General features: G+C 41.2%; 2 protein-coding genes across 4 annotated transcripts in view; both read left to right on the top strand.

Moving 5' to 3' along the window:
* The window catches only part of ILK (integrin linked kinase), a 491,171-nt gene that overhangs the window by 308,563 nt on the left and 157,602 nt on the right, over nucleotides 1-25,006 (top strand). The window lies entirely within an intron of this gene.
* Nucleotides 1-25,006, top strand: part of DNHD1 (dynein heavy chain domain 1) — a 110,570-nt gene that overhangs the window by 750 nt on the left and 84,814 nt on the right. The window lies entirely within an intron of this gene.

The following is a 25,006-nucleotide window of genomic DNA, read 5'->3' as shown; positions in this document are numbered from 1 at the left end:
GAAAGGCAAGTCAGCTTGATCCGTCATCTGTGTAAGTGAAGCAGGTTGCAGTCAAGCCTTTCAACTTTGAAAGGCAGGCATATGAAAGAGCGCCTTTTCCTATTTTTCCAGAGCTAGGAACAACAGGTAAAAAGTAGTTAGAGGTAGATTTTTTTCCTGTAAGGAAAAACTAGCTCAAATTTAGAGCTATCCAAAAACGAAATGGGCTACCCTTGGCGGTAGAGTCCTCGTGATTGGAGGCCATCAAGTACAGAGAAATTGTCTAGCATATTCAAGGGGTACTTTTATATTTATGGATTGGACTATAAATGGCCTTTGAGGCCCCTTCCAACTCTGCCATTCTGTGACAAGGTGGAATTCTTTAGGAGATGCCTATGTTTAAGGCACAAGAAAAGGATACACATCCGAGTGCAACAGAAAAAATACTGAATTTTGAGAACACAGGACTTGAGTTTGAATACTCCTTATTCTGCTTTTTGCTTTAATCTTCCTCATCCTCAGTTTCTTTATCTATAAAATGAGGAAGTTAGGCTAGATATCTTCTAAGGTTAACTTGTGTGGTTAACTTTTAAGTCTCTTCTGTGCTTTAGATCTGTGATATAAAAATTATATAAAAGTGAGTGGTAAGAGAGGAGGAAAACCAAGTATGGTGGCACATAAGAGGAGAATATCAAGATATGAATAGCCAGTACTGCAGGGAGATCAAAGAGAACAGAGAAAAGGCTTTTGGATTTGGTGATTGGGGTAATTTGAGGTATTGAAGAGAGCATTTATTTTTAGGGGAGGGGTAAGAGTAGGGTTGGAGTAGGAACCAGATTACAAAGAGCTGAGGAATTTAATAAAGTTATGTTATATATTGGAGGAATACCCTGGTTTAAAATGAATAGAAGTTAGGCTTGGAGCCAGGAAGTTCTAAGCTTAAGTCTCACCTCTAAGACTAGTATTAGTTGAGTGACCCTTGACAAGCCATTTAGCCTTTCATTGCTGAAAGCCTGTGGTTCCCATTTTTTTTTTTTATATGTGAACCCTCAACAACAACAAAAAATGTGTTATGAGCCCCAGGGTGTGAGAAACATGCTTTTGGGGATCACAGGACTTCCCAGGTAGGGTCAGGGAGGTAGCCTGGATGAGTTTTCATGTCCACTGCTTCCCTTTGGGGACCCTTAGGAAGATCCATGTGGTATGCCCCTCAACACGGCTAGGGGGATCACAGTGATGAAGTACAGGCTCTGGGAACCCCCTTGAACTCTGATTGACTCTTCCCATTTGATGAAGCATTTGCATGAGGCCATAAGCCTTTCATTATGGCTCTGTCCAAACCTTTGTTATTAGCTTGGCCTTCCATTATCCAGCTAGCCCCCACCCTTTTTCCTTAACTGTCTTCCACACTTCTGGGGGCATGTGGGGGGGGGTGTCTAGTGAACAGAGGGAAAAGGGAGATGGGAGGTTTAACTAGAGAAAATTGACTCCCCAATTTCACCATCAGGTCCCTTCCCAACAAGGGGGCAGGGCAAGAGGAGATAATAAGGAAGGAGTGTTCAAACAACAGATCCTCAGATAGGCAGAGGAGGGGGTATATCTTGCAACATCCCTTAATCATGCCCATGACCCGACAGGTCGAGGGGTGAGTAGGGCCAGAGTAACTAATTAAAATAGAGAACGTAGCCCCCATATCATTCAGAAATAGGGTGACCTTACCTTCAACTTTGATGCTTGCCCAGGGCTCAGCAAGGGAGATGGACAAGGTGGGAGCACTGCCAAGCCCTTGCCTTCATTCCAAGTCTTGAGAAGACTGGAGGACAGGGTACTGGAAGGTGGCTCTACCACTTTTCCAACCTCAGGGACAATCCTTCCTCCAATGTCCCTCCTGGCCAGATGGGCACAGTTCTAAAGGCATTGGTTCCTGGGACTCCCTCTGGGGGAGGAGGGGTGCCATGAAGGGGCACTCCTTGGACCAGTGACCCTCCTTGTGACATCAAAAGCAGGTTTTCCCACTGGCCAAGTGACTGGGCTTTCTCCAAGGGGGTCCCCTGGAGGGGCTTTTCCTGGCCATGGCAGCAGCCAAGAATCAACCATGTTCTCTGTCTCTGGTTCGTTCCCTGCGTTCTTTCTCCTCTGCTGCAACCAGATCTCTGTTATTAAAGACTCCAAAGGTTGTCTCCAGTAATTTCTGCAGTTTCCTCCTAATATCCGGGGCAGACTGATTGATGAAATACATTTTAAGGATTGCTGCCCCTTCTATAGAGTCAGGATCTAAATTTGTATACCTTTTAATAGCTTCTACAAGTCTATCTAGGAAAAGGGTAGGGTTTTCTTTATTTGTCTGAGTAATTTCCCTAATTTTCTGATAATTTCCTTGCTATTGAAATGAAGTTCTTAGGCCTTCTAACAGGCAAAGTACCATATGGTCTCTTTTTTCCCTATCCTCAGGGATTTGGTAATCCCATCCTGGGTCACTTAGTGGGAACAGCAGCTGTTCCTGGGGGGTATTTTCTGGGGTCATTGCTAGCCAAACAATCCCCAAATTTTTGGACTTGTTCCCAGATTCTCTTCTCCTCAGTGGAACAACAGGTAGAGAAGAGTTTATACAAGTCACCCCAAGAAAGATCGAATTGTAGGGATATTCTCAAAAGCCTTCAGTAAACTTTGTTGGATTTTTGGAGAACTTCCCCCATTTTTCTTTAATTTGATTGAGATCTGAAATGGAGAATGGGGCATGCACTGCAGTTCTCCTACCAGATGAGACAACCACTTCCCTTAGGGAAAAAAGCCTTGAAGACTCTGTGGGGACAGGTGCTTGGGAAGGGAGATTGGAAGTCCCACTTCCTGTGAGGGAGGGACTGGGGGTGCTGGCTGAACTGGATCAGACTGCAAGACTGAGGGATCTGGCTGGCAAGGGGGAAGGTCAGCTGGCACCTGAGGAGTGAAAGAGGTCAGAAGAGGAGATACCTCTATGACTGCCATGGGGTGCCTGAGGCCTGAGTGGGTGTTGCCTAGGGGGACAGGCTAGAGAGGGAGGCACCTCAGCAAGACCAGTGGCTGGGACCTGAGCAGGGGTCCCTGAGGGGGGAGGGGCCATGCTGGGAGATGCAGGGTAGGAGATATGGATGGTGTAGGAGGCAGGAAATGAGGGGTGTTGGGCTAGAGAAAAAGGGAAGGGGAACCAAGGAGAAAAGAGTTGGGGTGCATCAGAAGGGGCTGGGGGAGCTGCCTCAGTGAGATGGGTGACTGGGACCTGAGCAGGAGTTGCTGAGGGGAGAGGGGCTGAGGCTGAAGCCATAGGAAGGGGGTCATTTAATTTGTCCCCATTGCCCCTTTGTTGAGGGGCTCTAGCTTTAAGAATCTCACATTCTTTCCTGAGCTGAGAAATTTCAACGAAGGCCATTAAGTAGGCAACTTCTATCCATCTTCCTTCTCTGCAATAGTATAATTCTAACTGCAAGAGAGTATTATCTTTTAAAGGCCCCCAAACAGGCCATGAATCATGGTCCTCTAGCTGATACTGAGGTGTTGCAAAAAAACACCAACTTTTTCTTTTCAAGTTCTTTAGAGAAACTAAATTTTTTCGCAATGTTGTAAAAAACAACCCAAAAGCGAACTTCTGGGAGCTAAAAAAGATCAACCCAATACAGGTGTAGGGCCTGGAAATCCCTTCCTCCATAAAGGAAGGTTTGGGAGTAAGCCTCGAAAAACAAACAAAACAAAACAAGACAAAAAAAACCCACAAAAGAGTACCTGAAGTTTTCCCAGTTACCTAGTGTTGAGAGAATTGAAAGAATCTGGCTTACATTTCCAGATGGGGTGTCTATCCTTGTCCTCCATTCTTCAGAAGCTGCATCCAGGTCCATGTCCTCCAAACTGGACCCCTCAAAAACCCAAAACACCTCGTAGCGCAAGGGAATAGGGAGAGAGAGAGGCTTATGTATCTTCTAGTCCAGGCTGGAGAAGAGCTTGAGATTAGCAGTGTTTCCTGGTCAGGAAAATGAAATATTGGTCATAAAAATGGTCATAAAAATGAAGAGGTTTAGGCTGGGGGTGCATGAGATCCCAAAATACCAACACACAGGGTCCTGCCGAATGAATTTGATTCAAATCTTCTCTCAGCCAAAGAAGAGCAAAGTTTATTAAAATTTCACCATATTGGATAGACTCTTAAGGAGCCTCAGTATCTGTGATGCTTGCATTGGACAAGTGGGCCAGAATCATCTGACACAGAGCAAGTCTGTGCTAGAAAATTCTATGGCACTCTCACACCACATGGAGGCAAGATGGGGGTCTTATATATTGAAAGGTTGTGGGAGGAATCTAGGGGTGGTCTAGAGGAGGAGTTTGGGGAGGGTCTTCAGGAGGAGTCAATGAGGTCAGACTCCAGCAAATGAATGATTAAGGGTGGGAAGTTGCTGGAGGCTACTTGGAGAGGACAGACAATGGTGGGCTAGGCCAGTTCTAGGGTGTAACAGTTGATTTGGGTATAGATATTTTGGGAGAATCAAGTGTGGGAAATTGCTGGACAAAGGAGGGCTAAAGATTTGGGCAGAGGCACAATGAAAGGCCTGTGGCCTCAGGCACAGGCTTTATCAAACGCTTTATCAAATGGGAAGATTCAATCAGAGTTCAAGGGGTTCTCAGAGCCTGTATCTCATCACTTAATAATAACTACAATGACAGTTCTTGACCTCAAATGCTCTGTTAAAATTTAATTTTATAATTATAAAATGAAAAATTATTCTACCTATAACTATGGCATCTCTAAATACGAAATTATAAAACTAATTATAAGATAATTATGAATATTTTATTTGGGACATTCTATAAGAATTTAAAGATCCAAGAAGACCTAATGCTATTATCTGCAAGACTTCATACTAAATTTATTTATTTTATAAGAATTGTTGACTATAAACAACATTTTATTTTATTTTTTGGTGAAGCAGTTGGGGTTAAGTGATTTACCCAGGCTTATATAGTAAGTGTCTGAGGTCACATTTGAACTGAAGTCCCCCTGGTTTCAGGACTGTGCTCTATCCACAATGATGAGGTACAGGTCCTGGGAACCCCCTTGAGCTCCCCTTGAATCAATTTGCATGAGGCCATAAGGCTTTCATTGTGGCTCTGCCTAAACCTTTGTTACTAGCTTAGCCCTCCTTTGTCCAGCAATTTCCCACCCTTGATCCTCCCAAAATATCTATATCCAAATCTGTTACACCCTTAAACTGGCCTAGCTCACCATTGTCTGTCATGTCCAGGTAGGCTCCAGCAACTTCCCACCCTTAATCACTCATTACTGGAGTTTGACCTCATTGCCTCCTCCTGAAGACCCTCCCCAAACTCATTACTGGAGTCTGACCTCATCTGACTCCTTCTGAATACTCTCCCCAAACTCCTCCTCTAGACCACCCCTAGATTTCTCCCTCAACCTTTCCATATATAAGACCCCTATCTTGCCTCCATGTGGTGTGAGAGCGCCATAGAATTTTCTAGCACAGACTTGCTCTGTGTCAGATGATTCTGGCCCACTTGCCCAATGCAAGCATCACAGATACCGAGGCTCCTTAAGAGTCTACCCAATATGGCGAACTTTTAATAAACTTTGCTCTTCTTTGGCTGAGAGAAAACTTAAGTCGAATTCATTCAGCAGGACCTGGTGCATTGGTATTTTGGGGACTCGAGCACCCCTAATCCTAAACATCATCATTTTATGATGTCCCTCATCGACAGCGCCACCTAACTTCCCAATTTTAATAAAATGTTACATTTCTGTTTGAATCCAGATTGAAGCAAACTACCTGATCTTTTTCTTTTTCTTGTTTGGTTTTATTTCCTCTTTACCATTTTTCATTCCTTCTGATACAATCCATCTTTATAACCTGACTAATGTCTAATGTGAAAATATTTGCAGATCCTATACTTGATTGTATGCCGCCATGGTGGGGCGGGGAAGGAGGGGGACAGAATTTGAAACTCAAGGAATTGTGGAATTGAATCTTGTAAACTGAAAGTAAACAAATTAATAAAAAAAATAAATGTTACAGTTCTAAATATATTTAACGTAATATGGTAATCATGTATAAACTTAATTTCTTTTTTTGGAAATAGTATTTTTCCAATTGTGCGTAAAGATAGTTTTCAACATTTTTTTGTAAGATTTTGAGTTTCAAAATTTTTTTCTCCCTCCTTCCCTCCCATCCCCCTTCCCTAAGACAGCAAGTAATCTGATATAGATTATGTGTGTGCAATCATGTAAACATATTTCTACATTAGTCATATTGTGAAAGAAGAAACAGAACCAAAGAGAAAAGCCACACAAAACAAAAAAGTAAAACTAATATGATTCAATCTGCATTTAGACTGCATAGTTTTTTCTCTGGATATGGATAGCCTTTTCCATATGTCTTTCATTGTATTGCTGAGAAGAGCTAAGTCAATCATAGTTGATCATTGTGCAATTAAACTTAATTTCAGTGTCATACTTTTTACTATTGCAAACATAGTTTTGCAGTATTTTGTTCAACAACAAACTGTCTTAAATCTGGATCCACATTGAATTTGTGATTATAAAATATAAATTTTAATTAATTAATTAATTCTTTCATAAAAAAGAATAAATCCACCTGATCTCCAAAGCTCACAAAGGAATCCTTACACTATCTTCTCTGGCACCGTCCCTCAGTATTGCAGGGGTCCACTACTGTTTAACATTTCTAAATACTGATACTTGTTTATTTTTCCATCATGCAGATATGATACTTGCCATCTTTCACAGCTACTCTCATTCACTTGTGTATGTGTACACATTCATATGCTTTCCTTTGGTTACAAGTTTACTCTCCCTTTCCTCTCTAATCATTAGCACAGTAATGAAGGGCCAAGCACTGGAGCTGATAAGACAATAATTTGAGCACAATAACTGAGGAATTCATTGCACTTCCATATCTGCATTAAAAACAGGTAGAAGCAAAGCTAAGCATTAAGCTACTAAATGTGCAGAACCAAATTCAAGGGTATTTTTTTTTTAGTTTTTTAGTGAGAATCTAGACTTATCTACCAATTCACACTTGCACTGGCAAGTCAGGTCCTCATAATGTGACTGGTTACAATCTCTCCCTCATGGTCTAGGCCTAGGGGTATTGGGAAAGAGTTCTGGTTGAATTCTGAACTCTAGTTGAGTTCTAATGCTTTTGACTTGAGCCTCGATTCTAGAATGTTGTTCCCAATATAACTAGTGATGAGTGCCCCATTAGCCTTTGCCAGTGCCAGTTACATCTCCCCAGTATCATTTAACTAGTTGACATTTCCTTGATATCAATGATAAGCAGTTAACTTCAATTGACTTTTGCAAGAAGATATTTGCTAGTGTATAGTGGGAAGAGCTCTGGATTTGATGTCATATCATAACTCTGACATTTATTAGTGTGTGATGTTAGGCAGTTTTGTAAGAGGGTATTTGCTCAGATGATAGAGCCCAGATAGAAATATAAACATATCTGCTTAACACATACTCTTTTTTTCTACCATCTAAGTTTTTGAGGACAGTGATCTCAAACTTAAAATGATTGAAGGGGTTGAGGCTTTAGGATTTTCCAAGTAAATCATACTATGGTCTGCAAAAAGAGATAGTTTCATTAACTCATTCCATTTCTTTTCTTCTCTTATTACTATTGTTAGGATTTCCAGTATAATATTGAATAACATTGGTGATAATGGGCACCCTTGTTTCAAACCTGATCTTACTGGGATGGCTTCTAGCTTATCTCCATTATAAATAATGCTTGCTAATGGTTTTAGGTAAATGCTTCATAACAATTTAAGGAAAAATTCACTTACACCCATACTTTCAAATGTTTTTAATAGGAATGAGCATTGTACTTTATCAAAATCTGAGTTAGTCTATTTTTTTTTTTTTTTGCTTTTTGTAGGGCAGTTGGGGTTGAGTGACTTCCCTAAGGTCACACAGCTAGTTTTTGTATTAAGTATCTGAGGCTTTATTTGAACTCAGGTCCTCCTGACTCCAGGGCTGGTGCTCTATTCACTACACCACCTAGCCACCACATTAGTCTGTTTTTTAAGGTGTTATTTTCTTCAGTCAGGTTGTTGACTCTCATTTCATAATTTTCTTGCATCGTTCTCATTTCTCTTCCCAATTTTTCCTCTACTCTTATTTGATTTTAAGAATCCTTTTTAAGCTCCTCTATGGCCTGTAACAAGCTTGTATTTTTCTTGGAAGCTTTTGGTGCAGGAGTTCTGATTTCACTGTCTTCCTGATCCTTTTTGTCCCCAAAATAGGAGTCTAATGTTGGATTCCTCTGTTTGCTTTGCTTCCTTCATTTACTCGTGTTGACACTCAGTTACTTGACTTTTGGGCTTTTTGCCACAGTAGGATTCTGCTACCAGAGAGGGGAGCTCCGTACCAAATGCTGGGGTTTTCTCAGCTGCCGAAGGTATTAGTTGGGTGCCCTCTCTAAAGCCTCCACACACTTTGGCAAAAGCTGGTCAGATACCCCAGGACCTCCACCCTAGACCGCAATACAGATCCAAGCAGGTTAAAGCAAGAGTGATTACCCCTCATGCTGGTTACTTGGTCCCCCTACAGGCTGCAGGTCAGGAGCTGAAGCTGCCACATAACTGCGGCCGACCGCACTCCCAAACTACTGGATCCCAAAGTCCACACTGCACTGACCTCTCACTTTGTCCTTAGCATCTATGGGTTGATAATTCTGGAAACCACTACAGCTGCTGGTGAACTGAAGTCCCTCTAGTTGGCAGCTGGTCAGGCCCGCCCTGGAGCTAAAACCTTCAGCACATGTGGGGCTGGGGTCAGCTCCCAGAGTGCTGCACTGGCTGCTCCCTGCCGGTCTGCTGGGCTGTCCTCAGCAGGAGGTTAGCTTCTCTGTCATTTTGTGGGTTCTGTAGCTCCAAAGTTTGTTCAGAATCACCTTTTACATGAATTGGAGGAGGTGGAAGCTGGAGTCCTGTTTCCACTCCACCATCTTGACTCCGCCCTCCAGGAAAGCTTTAGGTTTTTTTTCATTCTAGATTTCTTAATGACATGCCCAATTCATTGGTCTGCTTTTTCTCTGTTTTATTGATGTAAGCATTTAGAGATATAAAATTTCCTCTGATTACTGCTTTTGCTATATCCCATAACATTGATACATTGTCTCATTATTGCCATTCCTTTTAATGTAATTATTGATTGTTTCTATGATTTGTTTTTTAACCCATTCATTCTTTAAGATTAGATTGACTAGTCTCCAATTCGTTTTTATTCTTTGTTTCCATGGTCCCTTATTAAATATAATTTTTATTTCATTGTGATATGAAAATGATACATTTAATATTTCTGCTTTTAAATATGAAATTTTTATCCCCAATATATGGTCAGTCTTTGTAAAGGTACCATGTACCACTGTATTCCTTTCTATTCCCATTCAGTTCTCTCCAGATAGATATCATATCCAACTTATTTAAAATTCTACTCACTTCCTTGACTTCTTTCTTTTTCTTATTTTTTTTTTTTGGTTAGATTTATCTAGGTTTGAGAGGGAATGATTAAAGAATAAAGTCCCCAACTATTAGAGTACTAACTGTCTATTTCTGCCTGTAAGTCATTTAACTCTTCTTTTAAAAATTTAGATGCTATAGTATTTGGTGCATATAGGTTTAATATTGATGTTGCTTCAATGTCTATGGTACCTTTTATCATAACATAATTTCCCTGTTTATCTTTTTAAATTATTTCTATTTTAACTTTAAATTTGTCTGAGATCATGATTGCATAATAAATTCTACTCTAGTCCTTTATTTTAACTGTGTGTGTTTCTCATTTTTAAATGTGTTTCTTATAAAAAAACATATTGTTGGATTTAATCTGTTTCTCTTTTATGAGTGAGTTCATACTATTCATAGACAAAGTTATAATTACTATTTGTGTATTTACCTCCATCCTGTTTTTCCTAACTATTGTCCTTTTCAGCCTCTTTTTCTTTATTTCTTTAAATGCTTTATTAACGTCTGATTTACAACATTCATTTACTCTAGATTTTGAGTTGCAAATTTTCTCCCCATTTTTCCCCTACTCACTGCCCCAAAATAGCAGTCCCACAGGATATCCCCTCCTCCAATATGCTCTCTCCCATATCTTCTCCCATACCCCCTTTGACTTTTCCAGTAGGGCATGGTGGATCTCTATGCCCCAGTGTCTGTATATCTTATTTCCCAATTACATGTAAAATAGCATTAATGATAGTATATATATTTTAAGCATTTGATATTAAAACTTTGGATTCCAGATTCATTCCCTTCCTCCCTTGTCACCCACCCTTACTGGGAAGATAAGTAGATCAGTGTAGGTTGTACATGTGTAGCTAATGCAAACATTACCATAGTATATATAGTGTAAAAGACTGACTATATTTTCCTCCCTCCTATCCCACCTCCCATTTGTTCTACTCTCTACTTTGATCTCGTCCCTTTTCAAAAGTGGGTGCTTCCAACTTCATTCCCCCCCAAGCCTGCCTCCCTTCCATCATCCCCCCTCTCATCCCCTTCCCCCTACTCTCCTGTAGGGTGAAATATCCTATTTAGTGTGTATTTCATTCCCTCCCTGAGCCAAATTCAATGAGAATAAGTTTGACCCATTCCCTTTTGCCTTCCTATTCTTCCCCTCCATTGTAACCATTTTCCCTTGCCTCTTCTATATGAGATAGTTTACCCCAATCTGTCTCTCTCCATTTTCTCTCATTATATTCCTTTCTCATCTCTTAATTTCACCTTTTAAGTATCAATCTTCCTATTAAATTGGTCCTGTGCCCTCTATCTATGTATATCTGTAAACATATATATATATATACACATTCACATATGTATTCATACACCCATATACCCTCCAATATAGACATATATATATTTCTATTCCTTTCAACTATTTTCATACTGAGAAAAGTTTCATCAGTTACAATTACTGTTTTTCCATATAGGAATGTTACTAGTTCAACTTTGATAAATTCCTTATGGTTTCTTTTCCCTGTTTTCCTTTTCATGCTTCTCTTCCTTCTTGTATCTGAATGTCAAATTTTCTATTCAACTCTGGTTTTTTCATCAAGAATGCTTGAAAGTCCTCTATTCCACTGAATGACCAAATTTTCCCCTGGAACATGATACTCAGTTTTGCTGGGTAGGTGATTCTTGGTTTTAATCCCAGCTTCTTTGCCCTCCAGAATATCATATTCCAAGCCCTTCGATCCCTCAGTGTAGAAGCTGCCAGATCCTGAGTTATCCTGATTGTGTTTCCGCAATATTCAAATTGTTTCTTCCTGGATGCTTGTAATATTCTCTCCTTGATCTGGGAATTCCAGAACCTGGCTATAATATTCCTAGGAGTTTTCTTTTGGGGATCTTTTTCAGGAGGTGATCGGTGGATTCTTTCAACCTCTATTTTGCCCTCTGGTTCTAAAATGTCAGGGTAGTTTTCCTTGAGAATTTCCTGGAGGATGACCTCCAGGTTCTTTCCCTGATCATGGCTTTCAGGTAGTCTAATAATTTTAAATTATCTGTCATGGATCTATTTTCCAGGTCAGTGGTTTTTCCCATGAGATATTTCACATTGCCTTCTGTTCTTTCATTTGTTTGGACCTGTTTAACAGCATCTTGATTTCTCATAAAGTCATGAGCTTCCATTTGCTCCAATCTAATTCTGAAGGAATGATTCTCCTCAGTGAGCTTTTGAGATTCTTTTTCCATGTGGCAAATTCAGCTTTTTAAGGCATTCTTCTCCTCATTGCTTTTTTGAGCCTCTTTTGCTATTTGAGTTAGTCTATTTTTTAAGGTGTTATTTTCCTTAGTCAGGCTGTTGATTCTTATTTCATGATTTTCTGGCATCGTTCTCATTTCTGTTCCCAATTTTTCCTCCACTTCTCTTATCTGCTTCTTAAGGTCCTCTGTGGCCTGTTACCAGCTCATATTTTCCTTTGAAGCTTTTGGTGCAGGAGTTCTTACTTTACTGTCTTCCCCCTGTTCCATGCTTTGATCCTTTTTGTCCCCAAAATAGGAGTCTAATGTTGGATTGTTCTCTTTGCTTTCCTTCCTTTGCCTGGTCATGTTGCCACTCAATTACTTGACTATTGGGCTTTTTGCCACAGTAGGACTCTACCACCAGACAGGGGAGCTTTGTACCAAACTCTGGGGTTTTCTCAACTGCCGAAGGTATTAGTTGGGTGCCCTCTCAGAAGCCTCCACATGCTGTGGCAAACTGGACACACACCTCAGGACTTCCACCCTAGACTGCAATCCAGATCCAAGCAGGTTAAAGCAAGAGTGATTAACCCTCAGATTGGTCGCTTGGTCCCCTACACTCTGCAGGCCAGGAGCTGAAGCTGCCATGTAGAGGCTGCTGTGCTGCAGCCCTCAGCAGCTTCTCACCCTGGGGGCACTCCCAACTACTGGGTCCCAAAATCCACACTGCACTGACCTCTCACTTTGTCCTTAGCATCTATGTGTTGATAATTCTGGATCGCCACAGCTGCTGGTGATCTGGAATCCCTCCGGCCAGCGGCTGGTCAGGCCCACCCTGGGGCTAAAACCTCCGGCACATGTGGGGCTGGGGTCAGCTCCCAGAGCACTGTGCTGGCCAATTCCTGCCGGCCTGCGGGGCTGTCCTCAGTGGGAGATTAGCTTCTCTGTGTCATTTTGTGGGTGCTGTTGCTCTAGAGTTTTTTTAGAGTCCCCTTTTACATGGATTGGAGGTGGTGAGAGCCAGAGCCGCATGGAGGTCCTGTTTCTACTCTGCCATCTTGACTCCTGAACCGAATATCTCATAAGTGTCTAAGGCAGGATTTGAACACCTGAAGATTAGTCTTCATGACTTCAACTCCATTCCTTCATCCACTGTGCCACCTACATGCCTCAATGAATTACCACTCTTGCTCTCAGCTCAGCGAAGTCAGCATGCAGGCCGTTCTTCTCTCCTATTCCATGGCTCCACAGTTACAGTTACCATAACTGGGAAACAAACAATTATCCCAGCCCCTTTTAGTCTGCAGATCCTGTTCATGATGCCATGGATGGGGGGGGGGAGGGAGGGGGGTGGCTCTCAATGGCCGCCCAGAGTCTCGTCTGATCAAATCACACAACATTTCTCCAAGTGAGCCCCCCCTTTCAACTTATTTTTACCCTGTCACTTCTCATACTGCCTAATTTACTTCTAATCACTTACCTTCCTAATCCACACCCTTTTAAAGAATTCCTTCTTCATGCTCTCCCTTTCCCTCCTATTTCATATTCTACCCACCCTCTAAGAGTTCCTCCCTTATCCTCTTCCCTCACTCTCCTAAATCTTAATTTACACACACTTCTAAAATTCCCTCTAATGTCCCCTTTCCATTTTATTTCTTTATAAATGTAGAAGACTTTTTATACCCTTCTAGATACATATGTTGTTCTCTCTTTAACCCAGATCAATTAGAGAAAAGGTTCCAGCACCACCAACCCTCCATCCCTACCTCTTTGCTCTCTATCATTTCTTCCTTTCATTTGGATGAGATAATTACTCCTTTTTGCATTTTCCTACCCAATTTTATTTCTTAGAATCACCTCATCATATTCAGCTCAGCCTCAGTCTTTCTTTCATACTATCCAAGCAATAAAGACAGTCAGATAGAATACTGATAACATTTTCACATATAAGAAAACAGTTTGCCTTTATTGAGTTCCTTATAATTTGTCTTTAATGTTTACCTTATATTTCTCCTGGACCTTATATGTTGACTTTTTTTTTTTAAAGCAATCGGGGTTAAGTAACTTGCTCCCAACACTGGAGCCGGTGCTCTTACTCGCTGAGCCACCTGGCCGCCCCTAAGCAATTGGGGTTAAGTAACTTGCTCAAGGTTACACGGCCAGGTGTTTCTGGGTGGGTGCTAAGTGTCCAAGCCTGGGATTCGATCTCCAGGTCTATCTCAACACTGGAGCCGGTGCTCTTACTTGCTGTGCTACCTGGCCGCCCCTATGTTGACTTTTCTATTGACTTCTGGTCTTCTTGTCACAAACACCAGAAAGTCTTTCAGTTTGTTAAATGTAATTCTTTTTTCATCAGGATTATACAGCTTTGTTGGGCAAGTTATTTTTGGTCACAATCCCCACATTTTTGCTCTTTGAAATGTAATGTTCCAGGACCTCTGGTTTTTTTAGTGTAGAAGTCACTAGGTCTTGTGTAATCCTAATTGTATCTCTGCAGTATTTAAATTGTGTTTTTTTCCCTTATTGCTTGTAATATTTTCTCCTTAACCTGGGAGCTTTGAAACTTGGCTATGATATTATTACAAATTTTCATCCTGGGATCTCTTTCAGGTGGTGATTAGTGGATTTTTTTTTTCTATTTCTACTTTACCCTCTTGTTCTAGAACTTCAGTTCAGCAATTTTTCTTAATAATTTCTTGTAATATTTTATCAAGATTCTTTTTTTGATCATAACTTTCAGGTAGTCCACCAATTCTTATATTGTCTCTCCTAGATCTGTTCTTTAGATCAGTTGTTTTTCTTTTTTTCTTTTTCCTTTTTTTTCGAGGGGGATGGGCAAGGCAATTGGGGTTAAGTGACTTGCCCAAAGTTACACGGCTAGTAAGTGTTAAATGTCTGAGGTCTGATTTGAACTCAGGTCCTCCTGAATCAAGGGCCTGTGTTCTATTCACTGCACCACCTAGCTGCCCCAGATCACTTGTTTTTCTAATGAGATGTTTCACAGTCTTTTCTATATTTTCATTATTTTGATTTTGTTTTTATCATTTCTTGGTGTCTTATAACATCATTTGTTCCCCTTGCTCAATTCTAGTTTTCAGGGAGTTATTTTCTTCTTTAAGTTTTTGGATCTTTTTTTCCAATTGGTTGACTTTCTTCTCATAATTTTCTTGGATTGCTTTTTTTCCCCCATTTTTTCTTCAATCTCTCATATTTGATTTTTGAAATCCTTTTAAAATTCTTATAAGAACTCTTTTTGAGCTTGTGGTCATTTGACATTTCTCTTCGGGGTAGCAGTGGCTTTTTTTTTTTTAACTTCACTAATCTTCCTTACCACACCTTCTCTATCCCTTTAGTAGTGGGCTATGATCAGGTTCTTTCTTTCTCTTGACACATCAATTTTTAATATTTTTTTAGTCTTTAACATTTATATCCACAAGATTTTAAGTTCTAAATTTTCTCTCCATCTCTCTCCTCCTCCTCACTCCCAGATGGCATGCATTCTGATTACCTCTTCCCCCAGTCTGACCTCCCTTCTCTCACCTCATCTCACTTCCCCCCTCCTCCCCCCCCCCCCCCCGCCCCATCCCTCTCTCCCTCACTTTCTTGTAGGACAGATAGATTTCTATACCCCATTGCCTATACATTTTATTTCCCAGTTACATGTAAAAACAATTTTTTAACATTTGCTTTTAAAACTTTGAGTTCCACATTCTCTCTCTTCTTTCTTCCCTACACAATCTCATTGAGAAGGCAAGCAATTCAATATAGATTATACATGTTGTAGTTGTGCAAAACACTTCCATAATAGTCATTTTGTGAAAGACTATATTTCCCTCCATCCTATCTTGCCCCCCATTTATCCTATTCTCTCCTTTGACCTTGTCCCTTTTTAAAAGTGTTTGCTCCAGGCTACCCCTCCCCCAATCTGCCCTCTCTTCTGTCATCTTCCCTCCCTTATCCCCTTCCCTCTACTTTCCTGTAGGGTAAGATATCCAATTGAGTGTGTATGTTATTCCCTCCTTAAGCCAAATTCAATGACAATAAGGTTTATTCATTCTCTCTCACTTCCCCCCTCTTCCCCTCCATTGTAAAAGCTTTTTCTTGCCTCTTTTGTGCAAGATAATTTACCTCATCCTATCTCTCCCACACCTCTTGATTTTATTTTTTAGATATCATCCCTTCATATTCAACTCACCTTGTGCCCTTTGTCTATACTTGTGTGTATACACACACATATACATACATACATATTTATTTATATGTATATATTCCCCTCTGACTACCGTAATACTGAGAAAGTTGTTGTGAGTTACAAATATCATCTTTCCATGTAGGAATGTAAATAGTTCAACTTTAAGGAGTCCATTATGATTTCTTTTTCTTGTTTACTTTTTCATGTTTCTGTTAAATCTTGTATTTGAAAGTCACATTTACTATTGAGTAAATTCTTTTCATCAAGAATGCTTAAAAGTCCTGTATTTCATTGAATATCCATTTTTTCCCCTGAAGTATTATACTCTGTTTTGTTGGGTATGTGATTCTTGGTTTTAATCCTAGTTCCTTTGACCTCCTGAATATAATATTCCAAGTGCTCCAATACTTTAATGAGAAGCTGCTTGATCTTGTGTTATCCTGATTGCATTTCCACAGTACTTGAATTACTTCTTTCTGGCTGCTTGCAGTATTTTCTCCTTGACCTGGAAATATGGCTACAATATTCCTAGGAGTTTTCCTTTTGCAATCTTTTTCAAGAAGTGATTGGTGGATTCTTTCCACCAATTATATTTTACCCTCTGGTTCTAGAATATCAGGGCAGTTTTCCTTGATAATGTCTTTTTTTTTTTTTGCCTTTTGGAGGGCAATTGGTGTTAAGTAACTTGCCCAAGGTGTAACGGGAATGCAAATTTGGAAGATCTTCCCTGCCCCTAGGCTAAAGTGCACCTGAAGCCGGGGGAGGGAGGCTTGTTTTTCAGTAGATACTTTTTGATTGGCCAGTGGGTAAATAAGGTTGTTACATTCTCTGAGCCATGAGAAGTCTATATAAGCCCTGATGTGAGGCTTTGTTTTGGGGGGCTCACTTTGAGAAGCGTTCTGTGATTTGATCTGTATTCTGAAAAGCCGTTGTCCAGAGCGCCCCCGGCTTTGAAAAACCCAGATGTTGACTGGGTATGGATGTAATTGTTGGACAGTTTGGAAATCTGTCTACTTGATCTGTTTCTGTCTTGATAATTCTGCCTGTATATTCTGAAGTTCAGGGTGCTGACCTTTTCCCCTGAACAATGTAAACGATATATGTCTGACTGATTAAAGTAAGCTTGTTAACCCATTTTGAGTTGCTTTCCTTTATCAAAGCAGATCCAAGAACCTGTGTGAGCAGCCACCCTGCTGACGCTGGGGTGCTTGCCATTACACAAGGTTATACAGCTAGTTTTTTTTTTGTGTGTAGGTGTTAAGTGTCTGAGGCCAGAACCGAACTCGGGTCCTCCTGACTCCGGGGCCAGCACTTTACTCACTGCGCCACCCAGCCTCCCTCTCCTTGATAATTTCTTGAAAAATGATGCCAAGGCTCTTTTATTTTTTAATTATGACTTTCAGGTAATCCAATAATTTTTCAATTCTCTCTCCTGGATCTGTTTCCCAGGTCATTGGTTTTTCCAATGAGATATTACACATTGTCTTCTATTTTTTCATTCTTTTGTTTCTGTTTTGTAATTTCTTAATTTCTCATAAAGTCATTAGCTTCCATTTGCTCCATTCTAATTTTGCAGGAATTATTTTCTTCAGTGAACTTTTGGACCTCCTTTTCCATCTGGCTAATTCTGCTTTTTAAGGCTTTCTTTTCCTCATTGCCTTTTTGGATCTCTTTTCCATTTGGGTTAGTCAATTTTTTAAGGTGTTATTTTCTTCAGTATTTTTTGGGGTCTCCTTTAGCAAACTATTGACTCATTTTTCACAGTTTTCTTATATCACTCTCATTTCTCTTCCCAATTTTTCCTCTACTTCTCTTACTTGATTTTCAAAATCCTTTTTGAGCTCTTCCATGGCTTGAGACCAATTCATATTTTTCTTGGAGGCTTTTGATATAGGAGCTTTGTCTTTGTTGTCTTCTTCTGATTCTATCTTTTGATCTTCTTTGTCACCAAAGTAAGATTCTATAGTCTTGAGTTTTTTTAATGCTATTTGCTCATTTTCCCAGTTAATTACTTGACTTTCTAACTCTTTGTCAAGGTAGGACTCTGCTTCCAGTGGGGATGGAGGGTGGGGGTGGATATGCTGTCCCAAGCAAGCTTCAGGGGCTTTGTACAGTTGTTTTCAGAGAATCTTCTAGGAACCTGTAAATTTTCAACTTTTTCAAGGAGGTATGTTCAAAGGAGAGATGTTTACTTGTCTTTTGGCCTGTGCTCTGGTCTGTGACTGACCCCAAGCACTCTTTTCTGTCTTGGAACTGTGAGGAGGATTCCCTCTCTACTGCTGCCATAAGCTTCACCATGCCAGCACTCCTCCTCACCCTAGGACCTCCACCTAGGACTGCAACCCAGATCCAAGCAGGGCAAAGTAAGAGAAGGAAAGAGATTCCTGCAATGCCCTCTGATCAACCACTCTATCTCCCCACTGTATGTGGGCCAGGAGCTCCAAAAGCAGCTGCTGTTGCTGCTGCCTCCTCAGCTGTCACCTCCACCTCCGCTGCCCTTGGGCTGGGGCAGGACCACACACCTCTCTCACCCAGGTCCAACAGAATTTTCCCCCTGACCTCTTATGTTGTCTTTGGCATTTGTAGGCCCAAAAGTCTGGAAACCGCCCCAGTTGCCAGTGATTTAATCTCCTGAGGCCTGCTCTGGCCTTTCTGTGCCGGTGTGGCCCATGCTGGACTGTGCTCCACTCCCAGCCTGGTGCAATAGACCTTTCCTGTTGAAATTCCAGCCTGTCTTGGCCTGGAGATTTGTTTCACTCCATCATTTTGTGGGTTCTACAGGTCTAGAATTTGTTTAGAGTAATTTTTAATAGGTATTTGGATGGGTTTGGGGGACAGCTCAAGTAAGTCCCTGCTTTTACCCTGCCATCTTGACTCTGTTCCCAGTCAGATTCTTTCTCCTTTGCTTATTCATTTTTGTTTTGTTTTATTTTTAGCAATTTATTGTTGTAATCAGGTTCTAGTACTGAGGTGTGGGGTCTAGGTGTCCCAGGCCTTAGGTCCTTCTTATTGTTATCTTCTGAGGTCTTTTGCAGGTGGGGGGGAAGGGAAGAAAAGGAGGACTAACCTCTGGCACTCTTCTCTACTCCCATGCTATCCTGCAAAGCTCTTGCTCCCTGTAGTTCTTCTTGTGGACCTGTGGTCCCCTTCAGGGACTCTGCTATTCTGCAAGTGTGCACAGTCAGCAGGGGCCCCACCTCTCTGCTGCCTCACCTGGTATGTACTAGTTCCTTCTGGCCCCCATCTGGGTACCACATCTGGTCAGCACAGCTGTGCCTGATATCTCAAGGCACCATATGGTCCTTGAATCTTTTACTTAGCCATCTGACCCCCACACCATTAGTGAGGTGAAAGTTCCTGAGGCTAAGGCTGTTTCTCAACCCAGTTGGAGGCTTCCCAACAGCTGAATTGTTGTTTATTGATTCAGCAGAGTTTGTACTTTACCCAGGCCAAACCTCTGCCCATAGAGATCTAGTCTTTCCTGAGGTTCTCTCAAGTTGTTATAGGACAGCAACTGCTTTACCCCAACTTTTGTTTATTTTTACTGCTCTGTGTTCACTTTGAAGTGATGTTCTTTCCTGTTTGTGAAGGAAATTTGGAGAGTCTGGAATTTTGTGACTTACTCTGCCATCTTCCCAGAATATTCTGTCCAGTTACTTTTGAAGTCTTTTCATCTAAGATTTCTAACTTCCTCTGCCCTCATTACTCTTAATTGTAGTATGCAATGTGTGTCTTGTGTGTATGTATATGCATATGTTCTATAATGTATGTTAGATATATATTTAAAATTATACATATATGTGAATATACATATATATAGACAGAGAGGGGGTGAGGGTGGGTGGGTTACTTATTTAATCAAATGATATAGTGGGAAGAGTTCTGGACTTGATATCATATCATAACTCTGACACTTATTAATGTATGACATTAGGCAATTATAAGAATTGGTATAGTGAAAAGATTTCTGGATTTAGAATCAGTGGATCTAGGTTGAAATCCAGGTCTGTTCCTTTACTAAAGGGGCCTTGAACATGTTTCATAACCACTCTTGGCCTCCATTTTTTCACTTGTAGAATGTGAAGATTGAATTAAGGTTCCTTTCAACTCTGAATTTATTGTCCTGGGAATTAAAGTTTGTTCAATAAACTCATATCTTTACTTTTTTATTTATGTCTTTATTTGATTTCCCTTTTTCTCATTATGTGACAGTGAGATTTGTTACTATTATTGGATTTTTTATCCATTGTTTCTTATAATACTATTAACTTTTAAAAATTAATTTGGCTATTTTATTATATTATATTATAAATTTAATGTTCTGTTCTCATTCCTCTACTAAGTTCCTACTCTGATGTCTTATTATATTGCAGAGGTAACCTTGGGTTTTAGAGGTTAGTGTCAGCTCTGACAGGATGTTTCAAATTGGAAAGACTGAGTACAAGTCTGGTGATGGACTGCACCTCTTGTTTAAGAACAAATATTGCTAAATTTGGAGAGTCTCATAACCAGTTTGGACAGAAGATAATGACTTCTCAGTTAATATTTTTTAAGTTGGTTATTTGCTGATATATCCTCTCCTTTTTTGTAATAAAGCCAATAAACAAAATGATTGGTGCTATATTTAATAGTATAGATAACATTTAGCCCCGTGAATAAATGAATGGAAGAAAGGAAGGATAAAGCAGTTATTTAGTGCTTACGATGTGTAAAACACTGTGCTAAGTATTGGGGATATAAATAGAAAAGTAAAACAGTTCCTGATCTCAAGAAACTCACTTCTTAATGGGGAAAGACAACAAAATGTGGAAGGTTTTAGCTGCAAGTCAGATAAAAAAGCCCCATGGTTCATAGGGTTTAGCAGCAAAGCATATGGGAATGCCTCTTCTTTCTTTATTTTTTTTAAGCAATTGGGGTTAAGTAACTTGCCCAAGGTTACACAGCCAGTTTTTTTGTGCAGGTGTTAAGTATCTGAGGGCTGAACCGATCCCAGGTCCTCCCGACTCCGGACCAGGGCTCTTACTCACTGCGCCACCTAGCCGCCCCAAATGCCTCTTCTTTACTGTAATTTCCACTGATAAAATTATATCACTTTCTGATATTGAACCATTTGATAGTGCCAAAGACTTTGGTGATAAGAACTTTATTTTCTCAATAGATGAGGTTGTAGTACTTGCAAGAGAAGTTGCCAGGCTGTATCTTTACAGGGGTTGTTTCCCAGGATGATGGCTGTGGCCACTGGGATAGAAGCATTGTCATTCCCAAGTCTCTTGGTTCAGACTCCTGGGCTAATTCTGTATGAGGGGAGATGGTGGCTTCCACTGTTGCCAGGGGGAGGGAAAGAATATATGCTTTCCACTTTCATAAGAATTCCAAGGGAGACCTTTCAGAGTCCCGAGTAACATATCCCTTTAAAGCAGTTATTCTCCATCTGGGATCAATGAATTTTTTCTTCTTATTTTGATAGCTGCATTTCAGTATAATTGGTTTCCTTTGTAATCCTATATATTTTATTTATTCTGAGAAGTCCTTTCATAGGCTCCACTAGACTGCCAAAAAGGGTTCATGACACAAAAAAGGTTAAGAATCCTGCTTTAAAGTCTTCTAAGAAGGCAGCTATTGCTGGTCAGTTGCTAAAGCTTCTTTGACAAAATTCCTCTTTCATAAGAGTGGGGAGGAGAGTGAGACCAAACCTCCGGTTGTAGTGTCAGTGTCAGAGGACCTACACACTAGAAGGGGCCAGGATATATACTCAGCTCTAGGGAAAATTGATTCTCCTGATTATCCCTGTTTTGTGAGTATGCTTTTCATATAAGGCCATAAGAATTGTAAAGCCCAAGTGTTATGGGAATTCAGAGGAGGGAGTGAGGTTATGTCTTGTTGGGGGAAATCAGGAAGGATTTTCTGAAAGAAATGGCATTTGAGGTAGACCTTGAGGATTGTTAAGATTATAATAAGTAGCATTGGTGAGGAAAGCATTCTAGGCAAAAAGAATGAGTTGAGATGGAAAAGAACCAAAAATTTTCTTTTTGGTTTCATTAGAATAATAGAGTAAATGGAGAATAGTGGTGTGAGAGTGAGTTAAAGGTGGAAAGCCAGATGAGGTATGGAATATAGATGACCAGATGAAAAAGTTGTCATGTCTTTCCTTGATAGCCTCTCTTCCTTCTTTCACTGTCCTGTCCTTCTTCCCCCTCTAATATCACCTACCACTTCTATGAGTTCTCTGCTCATTAGTCTAGGTCTCCTTGGCATCTCTTCCCTCCATTCTTTGAGGACTTTACTCTTCTCTCCTCTACTTCCCCCTCTACTCTTGCCTATATTGTTCTTTCCTAAGGCTATTGGAAAGGGAAGAGAATTAGAGGCAGATTTCTCTTCTTGCCTCGAACTAATGGTCTGTCTCCTTTTTTTTCTCAGACCATTGCTGGAATTGGCAGACTATTTCATGCTCCTTAAGGTGATGTGTGTGATTGGACTAGGAATATGTAGGACTGCCTGAGAGATATGTGTGTGTGCATATACATGCATGCACACACATGCATGCACATACTAACTGCTTATCTGCTTTCCTGTTGTGTGCTGAATATGATGGGTGGGGGTATATATGTGTTCTGTATGTGACTAGAGCAGTGGGTGTATGTAGTAGGGTACTATACGTAAGTAGATTTGATCAGAGAGCTTCTGTAAGACTGATGAATGTATATGACTTGCATTGCCGTGTGGAGATGTGTTAGATGCATTGTGTGGGAGTGGTGTTTCTTGGGATTGTGATAAAGGGAGGTCTGTGATTGGGGATGCTATTGTTTGGATATAGGCTCAGACTCTGCGGTGTGACAGAGGCCATGAGCTACCCTAGGACTTCTTCACCTAAGGAGCATGGTTTACCTTCACCCCCTCCAACCTCCCCTGTTCCCTTTAATCAGGAGATTAGACCAGGTGAGAAAGGAAGGGATTTGGGGGGGGAGGGGGGTTGGAATCTGAGGGTACCAGCATTATTTTTCAGCCTCATTGAACCAGTTACTTATCAGGTCTTGTAGGATGAATGACTGGAGAGAGGTAATATGGTACTCTGGAAACTCATGGGGTATAGGGGGTATGGTATCTTCTACCTATTATAAGCCATGGGTAGGCCCTATCCAACCTCAGAATTGATTCCCTTTCCCCCATCTCCTCTCTCCCCATAAATGTTGCCTTATCTCTCCACAGTTCCAAGACTTTTCCTAACTCACTTGTGGAGAGGTTGGTACATGGCTCCCAGGCATTCCACATGCTAGGCAATCCTTCACCTGGTGTATTCCCCTAATATCTTACTGGGTTGAGGTGTACAAAGTGGAAAGCAGGGAGGCTACTGAGACTTTTCTTCCATATCCCCATTTTGGAGCTCTTCTCTTACTGATCTCTTCTTCCCTTCCTGCTGTCCTCTAGCCTGGAACTGGCAATCAAAGCCAGAGTTATGGGCTCAGGCTGTTCGTCAACAGCTCAGTGCCAAGCTGAAGCATCCCCTGGAACCGGACCAGTCCCCAGCAGTGGAGCTCCTTCTAGCTGAACTTCAGGTCCTTTTGGCTGCTGTGCTCAAGGACGGCAGTCCTGCAGCATGGTACTACCTGTATAATGTGCTGGCCTCTCTCTCACCTTACCAGACTCTGCTTTGTGGCCATCTTGACACACTGCCTTTCTTGGAGCAGTTATATCACTGGGCCCCTCAAATCCAGACCCAGCTTGGTCTGGATTTTCTAGAGGTGCTGAGACAGGCCTTTCCACCAGACACCTCTCTGATCGCCCCATCCACCCATGCTTCTTGCAGACACCAGAAGAAGCTGAAACTACTGTCCTCCCAAGCTGCCTTGAGTCCACCATGCCCTTTTGTCCAGGCTGAGCAAGGGCAGAGACAGGAAGATAAGAAAGAGGATAACAAGGATGAAAACTGGGTATATCCTGTGACCCTCCCTGAGCTACAGTATGCTCTGGGCATCGTGGGGGTGGATGTGGCCCAAGATGAAGCCTTCTGGATGAATGGCCTTGGTCTTCTGCCTTTGGCCTTGGCCACAGAAATCCCTGTGAAGTATATCAGCAATAAAGAGGAGGAGGATTATCGTGACAGTGGTGCTAGGTGAGCAAACACAAGAACCTGGGGAAAGAGGCAGTAGTCAAGACCCTAAACTCTGGCTCTCCTCCTTATTCTCTCCTTTTTTCCTGACTTCTCTCTCCTTTCCAGTCCCTGCCCAACATAGTAGACACTCTGGATGACTGGGCCCCCTGGGGAAAGGTGGGGGAAACCCTGGTCCTAGGCTCTCTTATTGATACAGTCCTAAACCAACTTAATTTGTCACCATTTTTGCTTTTTGGTCCTGGGAACAAGGCTCTCCTGCTTATTTTTTGTCCACTATTGCTAGACCCTCCTGGCACAGTTTTTTCTCTTTGAGCCACTTAGGCTGAGACCACCAGACCTGAAGGGGTATTCATAGCAAATGGATCCCCTGCTTTCCTTACCTGAAATATTCAGGCAACGATGGATACCTCTTGAGATGTTTATTGCTAAGCCTTGGAATGAAGCAGGTGGAGGTTCAGGAGTGGAGGAAGGGAAAGAGGGCAATTCCTAGGGACTTCAAAAGATCAAGGAAAGACTCAGTGGGTTTGGAATGAGCACTCTTGTTTTAGCTAGAATTTGTTTGTAAAAGGTTCTGCCTGAAAATGGCCTGGCTCCTTTTGTGGAGCTATAAGGTCACCAATTTCACCCCTGTGTGCAACCTGTTCTTACCCACTCCCTAGAAAAAGTTTTCACTGGGCCTTTGGCAGGAAGCTATTAATTGTCAGTTAAAGGTTATTAAGCAAATTAGTCTCACCTCATGAGAAAAGTCAGAAAACTGATGTAAATAAATAAAGCCTATCAAGGTGAACAGACATGGCATTTAGCCAGTTTACCTCAGTAGTTCATTGTAGCAGTTGGTCACCAGAGCTATCAACAGGGAAGATTGAAGTTTCATTTCTAGCAGGTATGGAGAGTAGGGAGAAGTTTTCGGTGGCAGGCATAGAGTGAAATGTTTGTTTTTCTGGCATGGCCAAGTAATTGTCCTCTCTATTCGA

The sequence above is a fragment of the Petaurus breviceps genome, unplaced genomic scaffold (genome assembly GCF_028583685.1).
Source record: "Petaurus breviceps papuanus isolate PSGF00001 unplaced genomic scaffold, PetGlider_PUasm1.0 90294, whole genome shotgun sequence".
Classification (NCBI taxonomy): Eukaryota; Metazoa; Chordata; class Mammalia; order Diprotodontia; family Petauridae; genus Petaurus; species Petaurus breviceps.
This window is presented reverse-complemented; position numbering and strand designations above follow the sequence as displayed.